General features: G+C 43.7%; 1 protein-coding gene across 1 annotated transcript in view; it reads right to left on the bottom strand.

The window, feature by feature from the left end:
- The window catches only part of GPR63 (G protein-coupled receptor 63), a 40,879-nt gene extending 23,263 nt beyond the window's left edge, over positions 1 to 17,616 (bottom strand). Inside the window, exon 1 of the mRNA XM_034766011.1 lies at positions 17,236 to 17,616. The gene's annotated coding sequence lies outside the window, so the exon portion shown is untranslated. The remainder of the gene's footprint in view (positions 1 to 17,235) is intronic.
- Positions 17,617 to 17,915: the final 299 nt, after the last annotated feature.

Genomic DNA, 17,915 nt, shown 5'->3' with positions numbered 1-17,915 from the left:
CAGTGTCCCTCCTGCCTTCTCACTCTCCAGCAAGTCCTTCTGACATGCGATGATGCTCACAGCAGCATGCTTCTTAAGGACAGTCTCTCTCTCTCTCTGTCATCCTCTCCCCTAACCATACACACCACCATGAAGAAAAAATATTGTTCCATGGAGGTAGGCCAGTATTTGAGAGTCAAAGTCGATGGCCTGAGATTGCAGATTTGATACCTTCTCAATGATAGTCCTTCAACAAGGTATCAGACTCCTTTCCTGGGCAGGGCTGCTGTCTGGAGTGTAGTTTGACAGGCTGTTATGAAGACCAAATAGTAACAAATTGTGATACAGCCTATCCCTCTATCATCCTCACTGGTAGCTCTAGCTCTTCCACACTTGAATTACCTTAACTTCTCCTCCCCCCCCAAAGGCGTTTTTCCATAGGACCCTACCGCTGTTTGGTCTTTATATCTTTACCCATCCATCAAACAGTTTTGATGATTCTTTTTATGGTAGATCTTTTATTGTAGTTTCTTAGCATTTTATTTTATCATTTAATTGTAAACTGTAGCGAAGTGCCCCATGTACCTTTGTTGGCACAGTAAGGAATTCAAGTACCTTTAGTAAATATAAATGAGCAATAAAAACTAATGAAATGTAAAACCCAGGAAATTAATATTTCATAATTGTATCTATTTTATCTATCTGCCTACCTGGGTTAAAAATACCAGCTTCAAATAGTCTGAGATTCTGGGGACATTCAGCTACCACTACATTCATAGTCTGTTTCCTTAGCAACACTATATAAGCCATCTGGCTGCACACAGCTAAATTCTAATACCATATTTCATCTATATCACAAATAGGCTAGAAAGGCATTTATATTTTAAAGTGTGTAATCACTATGATAATTGAGTATGCTAATAAAACAAAAAAGTTATTGGTATTCTTAGAGGAGGGGGAGGAATTACACACTGGCTTGATCAACCGGATGCCTCGGAGGATTGATAACGGGATACACAGTCTTTCACTGGGCTGCCTGAAAAATCCCACTCCTCTCACTGCAATCAGCAGAGCTGCTCAAGATGACAGTCCCTTGGCTTGAAAGGGAGAGAGATGCTGACAGGTCATTTTCCAAGAAGGATTTTCAATTTTAGAACTCTTCCTTCATCTTCATTCTACAGAGCTCAAATTTTACAGCCTTCAGGATGCACTACAATGCTCACTTGTTTTCTTGGGCCTTTCTGGGAGGAGCAGTTTGAGGAAGTTGGAGTCTGGTGCTATATATGGTGAGCTATTAAATGTAATACAGGCTTATCATAGAACTAACCAGGCTATAGACATGAGGTGGCTTGGCAACAGAATTATTTATGGTAAGGCTATTTCTCCTTCAGTTTTTTGGATTTTGGGGGTGTATTTTTTAAGATAACTGTACAGATACCTAGAGCTTGATTGGATAGACAATTTAAATAAATGTAAAGAAATAAATCCAGCCCGGGTCAGTATTGCCCATACACTGCTACGAACTGATGTTTCTTAGCTAGTCTATGTGAAATGAGTGAATGGATACAGTCCAGTTCCCGGTAGACAGGTGTCCACATAGTAACTGCAGTGGAAACATCTCAGGGTAAAGAGAGAAGGTTTGCCTGCCCTCTTACAAGTTAGGCACAGTATATTTCCCTGCTCTCATAAACACTCTGAACAAGCCGAGGTGAGTGAGTATTGATGACATCCGCCTTCACATCACAAACAACATTTGGCGTCTCAGGGCTGGTCTACTCTACAGTTAGGTCATCTTAACTACATCTGTCAAGGATGTAAAAAATGTCATGCCCTGTGTAATGTAATTAAACTGACCTAAGCCCCAGTGTAGACACTGCAAGGCTGACAGAAGAATTCTTCTGTTGACCTAGCTACCGCCTCTCACGGCATGTCTACATTACAAACTTTTGCCGATGCAAGTTGCACCAATACAATGTCACCACAGTTAGTATATCACTTGCACATGTGATACTTGGCTCCCTGCACTGGTGCTATGCGTATTCACCAGAAGCACTTCTGTCGATGCACAGTGTGGTACACCATGGGTAGATACCCCAGCATGCAATTCACCACTGTCCAGTGCACTTTTTGGGAAGTTTTGGCAATGCGGGGGAGGGGGGGGCAGAAACGAGTCATGCTTGGCTGCCTGAGAGCAAGGAGTCAACTTCCCAGCATGCAACTTTCTCCATCTCATAATGTCATCTATATCCCATAAGTTTTGCACCTTTAAAAATAAATAACAAATAAATAAAAAGAAAACCCACCTCTCTCAGATCTGTCTGGCCCTCCTCACTGTCCACCATCTCTGACAGAAGCACAGAGGGCTAGCTCAGTGCTTTGAGCATTGGACTGCTAAACCCAGGGTTGTGAGCTCAGTCCTTGAGGGGGCACTTAGGGATCTGGGGCAAAATCAGTACTTGGTTCTGCTAGTGAAGGCAGGGGGCTGGACTTGATTGACCTCTCAAGGTCCCTTCCAGATCTAGGAGATAGGATATCTTCATTAATTTATATTTTTAATTTTATACAGCTCCTGCACAGTTCTGCACTATTGTCATGAGTGTTGCAAGCACAGGGCGCACAATACTTCAGTATTTGTAGACCCACAAGAACCACTGAATCAGAAGGGAACATTATGATTCTGTGGAGGACAGATTGATGTGGGACACAGCGAGAGCCAATTCAAGTTGTTGGTGGCATTCACAGAGCAGCTGCAGATGGTGAAGCATTGCTTCTGAGCCTGAGAAACAAGCTCTGACTGGTGGGATCACATTGTAATACAGATTTGGGATGACGAGTGGTGGCTGCAGAACTTTTGGATGTACAAGGCCATGCTCCTGGATCTATATGGAAAGCTTGCGCCAGCCCTCCAGCACAGGGACATCAGAATCAGAGTTTCATTGTCTGTGGAGAAGCAATTGGCAATCGCACTCTGAAAGTTAGCAACACCAGACTGCTACCAGTCAGTGGGAAATGATTTTGATGGTAGAAAATCCACTAAGGGGGCCCTTGCCATCCCAGTCTGCAGGGCCATTAATCATCTCCTGCTATGCAGGACTGTGACTATCAGCAATCTGAGATGGATGAATTTGCAGCAATGGATTTCCTGAACTGCAGTGGAGCAATAGACAGAATTCATATTCCTATTTTGGCACCAGACCACCTTGCCACAGACGCTGACATTTTTAAGAACACAGGACTGTACAGAAAGCTACAAGCAGGAACTTTCTTTCCCCATTGGTGGATTATCACTGGTGATTATTGCAATGTCAACAGTGATCCTGGGAAACCCAGCCTACCTAACTCAGGAAGCTGTACACCCACCATCTTGACAGCATCAAGGAAAAATTAATCTATTGCCTCAGCAGGTGCAGAATGATAGTTGATTGTACTTTTGCTAGATTGAAGGGAGGCTGGCATTGTTTACTCACCAGTCTGGATCTGAATGAAAACATCGTCCCAGTGGTTCTAGCTGCCTGCTGTGACCTGCATAACAACATCTGTGAAGCAAAGGGGGAAATGTTGCAGCTGGGATGGAAAGTGGAAGTGGAGCGGCTGTCTGGTGAATTTGAAAAGCTAGACACGAGGGCTATTAGAAGAGCTCAATGCAGAGCTATCCAACTCAGGGAGGCTTTGAAAGAGCACTTAATAGTGAGTCATAGTAATGAATTGTGATGTACTGTGTTCTACCTCACCCTGCTGTTCTAGTGCCTGTTAGCAACTTTGAGGTACTTGGTGCCCATGCATGAATGTAACACTGTCAATGCACCTATTAATTTTGTGGCGCTTGCTGTACATTTATGATCATTACACTGTGTTTGTTACTGATCCTATGAGTTGTGTCACACTGTACAACAAGGAAGTGGATGCTTTCAATACTGCTAGGCATTCTGCAGCATATTTTGGGAGCTAATAAAGATGAATTATTTTCCAAACAATAGAATTTTATTGACTAACTGCAAAAAATTCTGCGCAAGTTAAAAGGAAGTACATTAAAAACTTAATAAATTTATGAAACCAAGCTTAAGAATATTGATTTCCATTTTAGCAACCACTGCTCTCACAGGTCAGTGTACGTGAAGTTGTGATTGTCCCAATTGTCCCCTGGTGTGGAACGGCAGGCGTAGGGATGCACCCCCAGATTCCATTTGGAATGTTGAGGGGCGCATAGGGAGGTGCTATAATGGAGTTCTCCAGAGGCTGAAAAGGAAGATGAGCCCATGATTGTTAAACCTGAAGGTCCACAAGAGTTTGCAGCAGCTGTGTTTGCTGCTGGAAAAGCTCCATTATGGATGGTTCATCTCCCTCTCTTCTTTCTGCTGAGAGTTTCTCAAGTCTGCTCTTTCCTTCTCCATGTAGTCTGCAATGTTCCCCCTCCAAGCCCTCTGCTCATGGTCTGATACAGCACTGGTTTGCAGGATCTCGCTGAACTTGTCATCCCAAGTCCTCTTCTTTCTCCTCCTTAACTGGCTAAGGCATTGTGTGGGTGTGGAGCAGGAACCCCTCAAAGTCATAACAGCAGCAGCTACAGATGAAACACACAGAGGTACCACTGTAAGTATAGTCACAATAAACAGAAAAAGTAAAGATTTCAGAATTCCCTTCCCTTGCTCCCCTAAAGTTTTAAATAAGACATGCTTAAGGACACTTCTGCTTTGGAGTGCTTGTGCACCGCACCACTCACTGCACCAGCCATGGTGAGCATGGCCTGTCAGGGGCGAGGGAAACGAGAAGGGAATTGCTCGGTTGCATGAAGTCATGAGTAGAGGAAAATGGTACTAAATACTGGCACCATTTTCTACAGGCAGTGGTGATTTTAGCTGATATCTCACTCCTGAGGGTGCTAAAGGCACAAAGAATACAGCTGCTGCTGGCATCCCGAAACCGCCAGGGCCTATATGCCGTTAGCCTGTTGACTGCAATGGTGACTGCCAAAGTAATTGCTGACCAGCATAGGAAAGTGTCCTACCACGGAGAAAGAAATAGGGGTGCCATCTGTAGAAACCTTCAGGAAAGGACTACAGAGAAACTCCATAAGAGTTTTATCAAGATCCCCGAGGGACATCCCTGCATACATAAACAAACTGCGCCGCATACCTCTCTGCCCACACCTAACTCCACAGGAGAACAAAAAGCAGATAAACCTACTTCTCTAGTTATACTGCTACCTCTTCTAGTATTAAATTAGTGAAAAGTCAATAGCTGTGTCCTGCTAAGCTGGGGGCATCATCAGTACTTCATTGTAATGGAAAATACATTTACACACTTACCCAACATTTGTTCCCCTGCATCGGGCTCATCCATGCTTTACTGGACTGTGGTGGAGTCTCAAACAGATCTTGTCTTGTAGCATAGCTGGACCACCCCCCTCCAGTCATATGCTCCCCAGTCTCCTCCTCTTCCTCCTCCTTGTCCTATTTCAAGGCAAGGGCCTGTGACTCCGGCTCCTTGGAGATATACACCATGCTCTGTGGGGTGCAGGTGGGGTTTCCGTCAACTATGGCATACAGCTCTTTGTAAAAGCAGCTTGTCTGTGACTCAGCACCAGATCCGACTGTTGGCCTCCCAAGCCTTCTGATATGCCTGCCACAGCTCCTTCGCTTTCACTTGGCACTGCTGAAGATCTCTGTTGTACTCCTTCTCCCGCATCCCCTGTGCAATCTGCTCATGGATGTCCATGTTTCTATGGCTGGTCCATAGCTGTGCCTGCACAGCCTCTTCTCATCACAGGCTCAGGAGATCTAATAGCTCCCATCAACTCCAGGCCAGAGTGCATCTGAAGCGTGTAGCTGGCATGGTCAGTTGGGCAGTTGCAGACAACAGGGGAGAGCTGCTCAATGTGCTCGGTAAGATGGACAATCAGGAAAAAGCCTTTCAAACATTTGAGAGCTTTTTAAAAGTGTGGGGAGGGCGGGGAAGGGGAGGGGAGAGAAAGAGAGGGGAAACTTCCAGTCTCGGTCACTCCTGAGCTGTGGAGATCACACTTGTGACCAGAGTGGTCATTGTCAGGCATTGTGGGACAGCTGCTGAAGGACTTTTAGGGACAACATGGGTAATGCAGTGTCTGCACTCATGCTATGTCACCTCATTACATCAACCATGGCTCAAGGAGCTGGTGTAAGTGTGTCGCCGTACGAGAGTGCTTACATCAAGTGTAGACATGCATACAGCTAGGCTGATGCAAGGCAGCTTACATTGATTTAACTTTTTAGTGTAGACCAGGCCTCAGAGAGGTGGATTTACTACAGCACTGTAATAAAATGTCTACACTGGAAACGCTATAGTGTTTCTAGTCTAGACATACCCTCAACAGATACTCCAAAGATTCAAACCTGGTCCATATTTAAAAGTTAGGTCAACATAGCTATGTCGATCGGGGTGTGAAAAATCCACACCTGTGCCCGAAATAAGCTATATTGACCTAACTCCCAGTGTAGATGCAGTTATGTTGATGGAAGAATGCTTCCATTAATGTAGCTACTGTAATTCGAGGAAGTGATGGTGTTCCTACACAGAGTGCATAAAAATCGATAACATTAAAAAATACGTTTTTTTAAATCAAACACAGGTTTGTTTAACTTTTTTAATAAACCTATTTAAAAATAAATTTGAAATTGACAATCTACGTGGAGGCCTAAACTCATTAGAAGCTATTAAAATGATTTTAAAAAAATTATAAACAATACATTTGTTGCCAAGGTTTAAAGAAAGTCAAACCACTGAACTAGTAGAAGTCATTGGCTTAGTACCTGGAACCAGAGTTTGCTGACATGCCTAATCCACTTTGTGACAGCAGCAGTCTCTTCTGCAGGTTCATAGAAAACATTTTCTTCATTTCAGTTTATTCAACTAGTTCAGTTCAATGACTAGTCCATTCATAGTTAAGAAACCAACTGGGAGTTGAAAAAGTCAGTGAGAGGATGAAATCTACCAGTTCTAAAATCTAGAAGGCCATGAGGATAGGAAACTATCAGTTTAACTGATTAACAACAGATATTTCCTTTAAGAAATCAATTTTCAATGCAAAACTTTTGATAAGCTTTTTCCCCCTTCTGCATTTAGCATATTTAATGTATTTTTTAAATAAAAATATTTAAAATGCTGTTTTAGTGCATTTTTGATTTCCATCCAAATAGAACTTGACAAATCACAAGTAAAAAATCAATCATGATCTAGTCAATAAGAAATAGATCATTCATCATTTTCTAATTAATTAAAAATGTAAAAATTAAGAATTTGAATGAATGTAAATCATTGCTTAAATATATACATGTATAGGTATGGCACATTCTCCTGTTAGCAAAAAGAAGCACCAAACTTAGTACAAAGGCTATATTTAATTGCAAATCAACATTTTTAATGATTACCAACCAATGATGATCAACCTTTAAGAAAATAACTAAAAAGTACAATTGAAAACATGACTGAAAATGATCATTTAAATCAACGTTTCCTGCTTGCTGATTTAAGTCATGATCAGTGATGCTGCTATGCCAGCATAGTTTCCTTAGGCCTTAGCTACACTCGGGACTTCACAGCGCTGCCGCGGCAGTGCTGTGAAGTGCAAGTGTAGTCACACCGCCAGCACCGCGAGAGCTCTCTCGCAGCGCTGTACATACTCCACCTCTCCGAGGGGAATAGCTTGCAGCGCTGCAGGCTCTGATTATACTGGCGCTTTACAGCGCTGTACCCGCTGCGCTCAGGGGAGGGCATTTTCACACCCCAGAACGCAGCAAGTTGCAGCGCTGTACAGCGCCAGTGTAGCCAAGGCCTTAGTGTAGACAAACCCACAGTGGTCCTGGAGGCCAAACTAACTTTTCAGCTTTAATGGTGAGTCCTTCAAATCAGAGTTATGGCATTCTGGGGACGGAGGCTCTTCATTTCCACTAAATGTGTTGATTCTTCTCTGTGAATAGAGGAATTCCATCTCCTGGGCTGTTACTACATATACCTTTCTAAAGCACTTACTTCACACACACACAAACCTCTGATGAGAGATTGAGTGCAAGCATGCACTGGAGTGCACTCTTTAAATGCTTCAAGGAGGGTTTTTGGTGGGTTTTTTTGTTAATTATGATACAAAATATAAGTTAGAATAACTTATTGTACCATAAAGAGAGTTTGTGTACTTACATACACACACATTTTTTTTTTATAATACAAGAAGTTATAACAAACAATATCCAGGGCAGGACAACACAATTGAATAGCTTCCTACTTAGACACACCTATATACACACACACCAACTCTTGTCAACAACATACAAAATCACAAACAGATTTTGGGAGAAAAACCTCAAAAGTGACAAATAATACTGAAGACTTTAAACCTAAATGATCTGATAGAATACAAGGCTCAATGGAATAAGGCTAAAGTACTAAATAAATCCTGATGTTCTGCAGGTTAAGCAACAAAATTCAATTTTTCTATTTCAGAATCATTTTCAACACTTTTTTAAAAAGTGTCTTTATTACTTTTGAGAAATCACATACTTTTTCATTATTATAAAAACAGAACTTTAAAGGATGCTCAAAAAGGTGTGATTTTATGAAATATAGTAAATCCTAAAGCAATAAACTACTCTAATAGTTTTTATAGTCTATCCAATTCAGCTGTCAAAAGATATGATTTTTACAATCTTCATATAAAAATCTGCTTTTTTCTTTGTACATCTGTTGCATAAATTTTCTCTCTGGAATTTAAAGTAACTCAAATTGAGCACCCTAAATTAGTGGACACTTTTGACCTTAATTTCTCTGTACCTCAGCTTCCCATCATAAAATGTGGATAATACCACCTCCTGGCCTCACAGTGGTGTTCAGAGGATAAATTAATTAACGTTTGCAAAGCATTCTGATACTATAGTGATGAACACTATAGAAAATTAATGATGAAATGAATAATTCTGTCTTCGGAGCAGGGTTTGAAAAGTGTGCAGCACATAAGACATGGGACCGCACACTGAACAATGAGGAGAAAACAAAATATGGAGTAGCTGCTCATTAAGTGAACACTGCCCATCCTGTGCACTGAATAAGGAAGGAATCCTGTGGAAAAATAGCATGTAATCATGTAATTAAAGACTATCATCAGGGCCGGCCTAAGACCAAATGGCGTCCTAGGCGAGGAGCATCTTCAGCACCCACCCCTCCAACCCCAATTTGTTAACCTTTTGAATACGTTATTTTTTATTGCATTTGTAGCCCATTTCACGACTCGGATACACAATTTGTATGCATGATTTATCCCCATCATATAAGATGCTAACAACTAAAATAGCACAGCACCCAGGCAGTTGCCTGCCGCTAAATCTGGCCCTGAGTATCATAATGCATAAGCACAAAGGAGCTGAATTAAGGTTGCACAAGCAACTTTAATTCTGGCATTTTTCCTAACTTTTGTGTGTTTGACTTTGCAACCTTAATGTTCTTTTAACACAGTTTTGTATGTGTAACTTTATAGGCTGGGCTGTTAGCACTGCTGATTATCGAGGTGGCCAGATACTTCCCCTTATAAAACCCTGTTTTCAATTGCTTTTAACTTTGCCAAACAAAAAAACAAAAAACCAACTCAATATTTCTGGGGAAATTTCAGTGAAAATAGTTCAGCCACTTCCAAGAAAAAGGCTAAGGAAAAATATGTTGTTTTGCCCATATTACTCCTGGGAAAATTGCAAAATTCTGCATTGCACAGTGGGGGCAATGGCTAGGCTCTGGGGGAGGAGGGAGTGTGAGTATCTGGGCTGGGGGGCCCCAAGGTGAGTCTGTGGGGGAATAGGGGTTCAGGTGTATTGGCAGGGCTCTGTTGGAGAAGAGGTTATGAGTGTCTGGCCCACCAGCTGGACTCTAAGGGGGAGGAAAAGGGGGCAGAGAAACAGGAACTGGGTTGTCAGAGAGGTTTCTTTAACTCTCTAGTCCTGGAGGAATTTTTGTGTGTGTCTGTATTGTCACAGACATACTTGCTGACAGGTATTTTGAAATAAATTACCAAAATAATTGAAAATGGTGTGATTATGTACTGTTATTTTGACAAATAAAATTGGCAGAATTTTAAAATATTGTGCGCAGAATTTTTAGTTTTTTGGCACAGAATTCCCCGAGGGCACCATATTAAAAAATTCCATCAGCCTGTCCTTTGAAAAGCTCTCATGTCACCATGCTTTGAAGCAAGCATTTTAAACTTGGCAGGGGTTTGGCCTTTGCATCAGTGATGTGCCTTTTGCTCTCACCAAGAAAATCCACCCAGATTTGGCCAAGCTATAAGCCTTTAGTGGGGGAAAAAAGTCACCATTTGCACATGCTCAGTAGAGACTTCTTATAATTTAGCAGCTAAATTCCCAAGATTCCCTCCACACTGGTTTTGCTTCAGCCCAGGACTGAGTATAATTTCCCTGAAATTATACCTCTGGGCTGCTATAGGCCCTGCTGGGTTTGGGCACCAGAACTGAGAGCAGGGAGCCAGTCTCTCCTGTGCTTTCAATGACCCCCCGATGATACCCAGGCAGCACAGAGAAGGATAATGCCTGATTTGAAAGCTGAGGGGGAAAAAGAGCCAAACCTACAATGCAGACAGGGAGAATAGACAGAACAGCTAGAGAAACGGGGGGAAAGGACCAGGAGTGGAAGTTGTGGAGACATTGAGACTGGGCCTGAAGCCAGGAGGGATATAAGCAGGTGTTTTGGGATGAAGACTATGACCGGATAGGCAAGAAGGCTGGAAATGGGAGCTTCAGGTGAACTGTGACTGGCTGAGCAAGAAGACTGGGATGAGAAACCTGAAAAAACTAGGACTGCATAGACAAGGAGAATGGTAGTAGGACGAGGAGCCTGATGTGGGGAAGAGACAGGTTGGAGGGGACAAGGAGGACGGGTCACACTTGGGAGGGAAATGGGCAGAAAAGTCTGCACCCACTAGAGCACACTTCCCACCAGATCCTTGAATGGAATTCAAGATTTTGGAGTCTCACCATTCCTCTGCTGCCAACAAATATCTGTCATTCTACAAGTGGATTTCACTATCTACTACTGCTATCCATCTGTTAGTTTAAGTGGCACAAGTCTGCATGTGGTTCAAGGTTCAAACGCTACGAATGTCAACTACACAGGCGTCAATAGGATGCCACATGATCGAATTTCTGCTTTTTCAGTATGCGTTTTAGAAAGCCTAGGAATTACACACACAAAAACTAAGTTAAAAGAATACAGGCAACCTTAATTCTGGCATTGCCTAACATTTGCGTGCTTGACTCTGCAATCTTAATAATGTTTATTTTGACAGTTATGTGTGTGTGTGCTATCTATCTATCTATCTATGGCAACAAATTATACCCAATTCTGGAAGATACTTAAAAAGTGCCATTGAAGTCAACTGGACTACTCCCATACTTCAAATTAGGCATGTGCTGAAATACCTTACTGAATCCAGGGCCTTAGACAGTAAACTATGTTTCAGAAAAGAAAGGTGTTGAAATATTTGAATACTGAGACACATCATATGCTTGTATCTTATGCAGAGGTGGATTTACCATGAAACCAAACAGCGCTGTGGCACGGGGCCCCCAATGACAGGGGGCCCCCTAAAATGCAGGACAAATCTCATCTGACAACCTGCCCCCAAGTCCCGGCGGGCGGCACAGAAGGGCTCAGGCAGGCAGGCTGCCTGCATTCCGTGGCCGGTGGCCCCACACTACTCTCGGAAGCAACTGCTGGCACGTCTCTGCATGCCCCTGGCGGGGCCCCCCCCCTGCGGGAAGGCTGCTCCATGCACTGCCCCCACCCCAAACAGAACACAGAGACCCGCTGCACCCCTCCCCCCAAGGGGCGTGCAGAGACATGCCAGCAGCAGGGCTAAGGCAGCTCCCTGCCCATGCTGCCTCCCTCCTTCTGTGCCGCACCACTCCCGAAAGCAGCTGGCATATCCATGCAGCCCTTGGGGGGGGGGGGAGAGGAAGGTGTCTCCATGCGTTGCCCCCACCCCGACTCCTCAGCTCCCATTGGCTGGGAACTGCGACCAATGGGAGCTGCAGAGGCGGCATGCAGAGACCCCCTGTCCCCCCGCCTAGAAGCCACTGCCAGAGGGGTTAGCACCACCCCCCCAACTCCCTGCCCCAACCCAGAACCCGCACCCAAACTTCCTCCCAGAGCCTGACCCCCACGCTCCCTCCTGCACCCCAACCCCCGGCCCAATCAAGGTACCCCACTTTATTTTCATTTACTTCCTATTACTTGTAATATAGGAGGAGGATGAAGAAAAAAAAAGAATGAAAACCGGGGACAGGGGGGAAGATAAGAGAGAATGTTTTTTTTCTTGGTTGGGTCCCAAGCGGGGTGGCCCAAAAATGAAGCGGCACACAGGGCCCCACTAAGTCTAAAGCCACCACTGATCTTATGAGGTTTCTTTCAAGTAAATTTACATGGAATGACTAAACTGGGACTTCAGAAACTACTTTAAGCACTTGCTGTGTTCCAATGTGTAGTTAAAGTGCGTACTTAAGTACTTTCCTGAACTGCAACCTAAGTGATTAAAAGCTTCATGTCCCTGCTCTTCCCCTTTTTACTAACGAAGTGTTAAATAGTATTCCTCCCTCATATTACAAAATGTTATATGGAATTAGTTTAGTCTTGGGGTCTTGACTTATAATGTATAAAACATATGTACTGTGTTTTACAATGTCACCAGACTTCCTTGTTGAATTATTTCCTACATTTAAAATATCACTGTAATTCATCCACGTTCTTCTTTATTCAGGTTCATCAATACATGAGGAAAGTATGTAGCAAGTCTAAATTCTTAGTTGTACTACTAATTTGGATGGTAGTTTTAGCCCAGGGATCAGCAACCTTTGGCACGCGGCCTGCCAGGGTAAGCACCCTGGTGGGCCGGGCTGGTTTGTTTAACTGCCGCATCCGCAGGTTCAGCCGATCACGGCTCCCACTGGCCGTGGTTTGCCGCTCCAGGCCAATGGGGGCTGCAGGAAGTGGCGCGGGCTGAGGGATGTGCTGGCCGCTGCTTCCCGCAGCCCCCATTGGCCTGGAGCGGCAAACCACAGCCAGTGGGAGCCGCGATCGGCCAAACCCGCGGATGTGGCAGTTAAACAAACCAGCCCGGCCCACCAGGGTGCTTAACCTGGCGAGTCGCGTGCCAAAGGTTGCCCATCCCTGTTATAGCCCTTGGCACACAGACAAAGAAACTACACATGCTTTTTAAAATATATTGCTTTCCTGAGGGGCATTGTAGCCTACTGGGTTCTAGTCCTGGCTCTACCACTGGCTGGCTGGCTAACCATGGGCAAGTCACTTTACTTCTCTGTATTTCTATTTTCCCATCTCTAAAATGAGGATAATAATACTGACTTCCTTTGTAAAGCACTTTGAGGTCTTCTGATGAAAAGTGCTATGTAAGAGCTAGGACTATTATCTAGACACATCAAGATATCTTCCCTCCCAATCTCCTCCCCCTCCCCCAAAAAACCCCCATAACATAATATACGGTGCACACACACAGTGTAGAACCAAGATGAGACCAAGAATCCAAAAAACACCATAGATTTGAACCAAGAAGTAAGATGCATATTTACAAAATTCCAGACTGATTTCACATGCCCAAGATTTGTTCATAATTCTGATGGAAAAGGACCAGTGTATCAAGAAAGCTTCTTGGACTTCAGCCATGCTAACTACTCTAAAACCAGCTTTGAGCCATTTAGCCCAAGCATTGTGTCATGCTAGTTGTTGCAGAGTAAATAATTTCCCGTCGAGTAAAAAAAACTGTTCTATTGAAAGTGTTCCTTGCACTTAAATAAAAGGCCTTGCTGTAAGAATATTGGCAGGCTCAGGGTTGGATTCTCATACCCTTACTCACGTTGAATAAAACCTTACTAGCCCAGTGGGTCTGCCCGAGAAGCAAATTTGGAGTGGAAGGAGGAAGTTGTGCCAGCCCTTTCCTGACACAGCTTACTTCCGCCTCTGCTGCACTGGCCAGTGCATAAGGTGAGGGCGTGGGGGAATGGAGTCAAGCCTTTACCCACTCCCTGCCTGGCCCCCTATGCAGAAGAGAAGAGTAGCATCACAGAGACAGCTGCTCTTCCCAACTCTCCTGTATAACTTGATGTTGTGGGTAGCCAACACAAGCGAATGAGGGAGAAGCTTAGGTTTCCTTATGCCCACTATGCAAGTGAATTAGGTCACTTATAATTGAGCCCACTGAGATCAATGGGACTACTCATTGAGCAAGGTGTTACTCAACATGGATAAGGGTACCAGAATGTGGCCTGAAATGAGCAAAGGCAAAGTACGTTGGCAGACATTCTACCCAATTAAGATCTTTTGTTTATTCAAGACAGTGGAATGTAATATAGATTGAAATGAATACGCAAAACCTCTACCAGTGAAATAAGGCACTAAGAAGCATGTGATAATCCGTATATCTGGTGAAGAGCTCTCCCATCAGCATAATAAACCAGCATAATAAACCCACCTCCAAGAGAGGTGATGGCTGTGTCAGGGGGAGAAGCTGTCCTGCTGACATAGCACTGTCCACACTGGTACTTAGTTGGTGCAACTTACGTCACTCGGGGAGTGGAGAAAGGATGGCTTATTCACACCCGAGCAACATAAGTTATACCAACATAAGTGGTAATGTGTACATAGTATGCTATGCCTCTAAACATCATCTACACTTATTATTAAAGGGGGATTTTCAGAGTGGCACAGGAATTAAATGTGAAAACAATGTGATCAGCCATTACCTTATGAAAAGTGTCAACATCTCTTAATAGATGAGCAGATAATGGGAAATGAGTATGCGCCTGTCAGTTTTGTCCTGCTTAGTTAAAGCTGTTCACATGCAGTTTTTGCATATGATCCACTAATATTTTCATGATTCATATTATTTTCTCAATTTACAAAGGCAGCTTTCCATTTGACACACACTATAATAATAAGGACACTGTCTAATAACATAAGCAAAGCATCTGGGTTTCTGATGTGGGATAGTATAAGTGCAAAAATTCAACTTCAGTTATGGAAACCAGCAAAAATTATTCAAAGATGATCACATTGAATAAAAAAAAATAATAAACCTCAATACCACTGGTCAGTGTCAAATCTGCTTCTGTAGACAGGTTCGTTACAATGAAATGTTTTAGTCTAATATGACCCTGGGAACTTGACAACATAAGTGTTAAACCTGACATCACTGATAGTAGAGAGTAGAACACTTTGCAAACATTGAAGCAAAACACACTGGAGAGCTGGCAATGCTTGGTTTTTCCCATTCAAGTAACTGCTTTTTTGAAAAACAGCTTTTAACAGATATCCAGAAATGGTCTGTTTAATCTGAGAAATTGTTTCTCATATCAGATTCTTATTCTCTCTGCTATAAGATCAGCTATGTACCATATGTTCCTCACAATAGCAAAGAATGCATTGTACAAAATATATTTCCCAGTATTTAAACATTCATTCTTCAATAAAAAATGAACAATTTTTGACACTCCCCTCACCCACCCACACAACTTGCTTGTCACATCTTCTGCCCCATTTTTTGGGAATGTAGATGTTGCTTATATCTTTATGCACATATATTCCTTTGTTTCACTCCATTTTCATGGGGAAACAATTATACCGTAATTGATTTGCCAAAAAATATCTTTATGAAATGTTTCAGTAAGTAGAATTGTAGTGTCTTGTATAGTCATGTATGAAAGATGCTATGCACAAAGTTGCATTGTATACACAAATCCCACAAATAAAATTGTTCTAACCTGATGGGGCACTTTTTTGGCTAAGAGTCACTCTTCAATCAAAAATATATCAATGAGTGTATGTTAGTATTTTTGTCTAATAAAAAACTTTGCACAATCAAGATCGTAGATACAAAACACTGCAGGTAACTACAGAAAATCCTAAAATAACTAGATAGATAATGTTGCAGTTCTCACAGTCCAAGAATTCACAAGTCAATATTCCTTTCTTAGGCAATAAATAACATGCATCCTCTAGTAGAAAGTATTTTGGATTTGAAATCTATTTAATATATTTTAAAGCAAAAATCTCAGACCCCAGCCACCCAATTTAATTTGCATTTCTGCAGACAAAGTGATAATAAGACAATACATAAAAGAGAGAATTGGAAGGAAAAATAGAGAAATATAGATACTGTATAGGCTATAAAACCAAACTGTAAAGAATCACTATTAAAAAGGTAATGGAAGATAAGAGATGACATTCAACCCTTTAAATATCTACTATGAATGTAACTCCTAGAGGATAATAGGGAGCTTTCATGTTTGGATCACATACTGAACTACAGTTTTTATTTAGCAACCACTATAAAGAACAAGCCCACAACTCAGGCAATACAAGAAAAAACATGGACTGTATGTTCTCAGCACCTTTGCAAAGAGGCCAAAGACCATTATAAAAGGCACATGTTTCATGGCCAAGTTTGAGCAGATATAAAACAATGCCAGAATTTGAGGGTCCAGACAAGGAAACACTTAAAAAAGAAGAAGAAATGGAAAGGCCTCATGTGCAGATTTGTGTGTGAGAAACCTAAAGCGCCTACCTCATGGCTGACAAAACCTCTACTTTTTAGCACCTTTAGATTCGGAAAGAAGAGTCAGTTTCTTTGGCTGAACTCTGCAGCAGTGCAACTGCTGAAGACTGTTATAAAACCCTAGTAACCACTCTGCCTATTAATTAATGGCTTGATAAATGGCTCCTGGAATAAAGCCTGAAGATGAAGCGGATTTTTCCCACCTGGACGGCTGGCTAGAGATTATGTTCAGCTTGAATTGGGCCTGACAGCCAGTTGCCCTGGGGCCCAGGAATGTAAGTACTCTTCAGGGTGCAGATTTCTAAAATGGCCTAGCTGCTTAGAGACAACAGCCTGAGTAAAAGGGCACCAGGTGCCAGGGAGAAACAGTGCGTTCCTAGCTCAGCCCCAGTCAGAAACGAGAGAACTAGTCAAGTGAATGGATTTCCATGTAGATGTCTCCGCACTGTAAGTTAAAGAAAAAAAATGCACCTGAGATAATTGTGCAGGACTCTCCAGAAAAAAGAAAACCCCCAGCACAATTCTGGGATTCACCTCTCCCCTCTCTCCCATTCAGATGATCCACCCCCCGCCCCCGTCCTCCTCCCGCACCCGCAACTGGAGCAATCCACTTGGTTTGAACAGCTGGCAGAAAGGTGTTTAGGAAGAGAACAAAGTCTCACCTCAGAACACACACCGCGCCTTGCAGATCCCGGCAGAGCAAAAGCCTGGCCTGATCCGATGCCTCCTGGAACTTTCCCGACATAGCAGCAGCAGCTCGCTGCCCCCCGACTGGAGAAAACAAAAGGTTCAAAGCTGGGAGCAGGAGGAGGCAACACAGGCAGCCCGCGAGGCGCGTTGCTTGCAAGCTGGGGCTGCTGTCTCTGCCTCAGGGTAGCCCGCCTGCGCCCCGCTCAGCGCAACCTTCCCCATTGCTTTGAGGATGGATCTGCTGCTGGACAAACAGACTCAACGCCCGCTCGGAGGAGGAAACGTTTCCCTGCCAGCCGCCTCCTTCACCTAACTGCTTCCCTGCAAGTGGCTGCTGGCAGTCCCGGTCTATGCAATGCTGCTGCTGCTGGGGCGGGCCCCCGACCGGGAGGGGAGGAGACTCCGGGCTCCGAGAACGTGCACCAGTGGCCGCGCGCTCCCGCCGAGCATCCCTTGGGCCGGGCTCCCCGCGCCGCGCCGGCCGCTCCAGGTATGTGGTAGCAGCCTGGCGCACCTGGCACCTGCGTTAGCAGTCGGCCCCGGCCCTGAGTGCAGGCGCGAGCGAGCGCAGAGCAGAGGCCCGCTGCAATGGAGCGAGGCTGGTGCTTCCCACGGGAGAGAGCTCGCTGCCTGCTAGGGGCTGCTCAGAGCC

Source organism: Trachemys scripta, chromosome 3, assembly GCF_013100865.1.
Source record: "Trachemys scripta elegans isolate TJP31775 chromosome 3, CAS_Tse_1.0, whole genome shotgun sequence".
Taxonomy (NCBI): domain Eukaryota; kingdom Metazoa; phylum Chordata; order Testudines; family Emydidae; genus Trachemys; species Trachemys scripta.
This window is presented reverse-complemented; position numbering and strand designations above follow the sequence as displayed.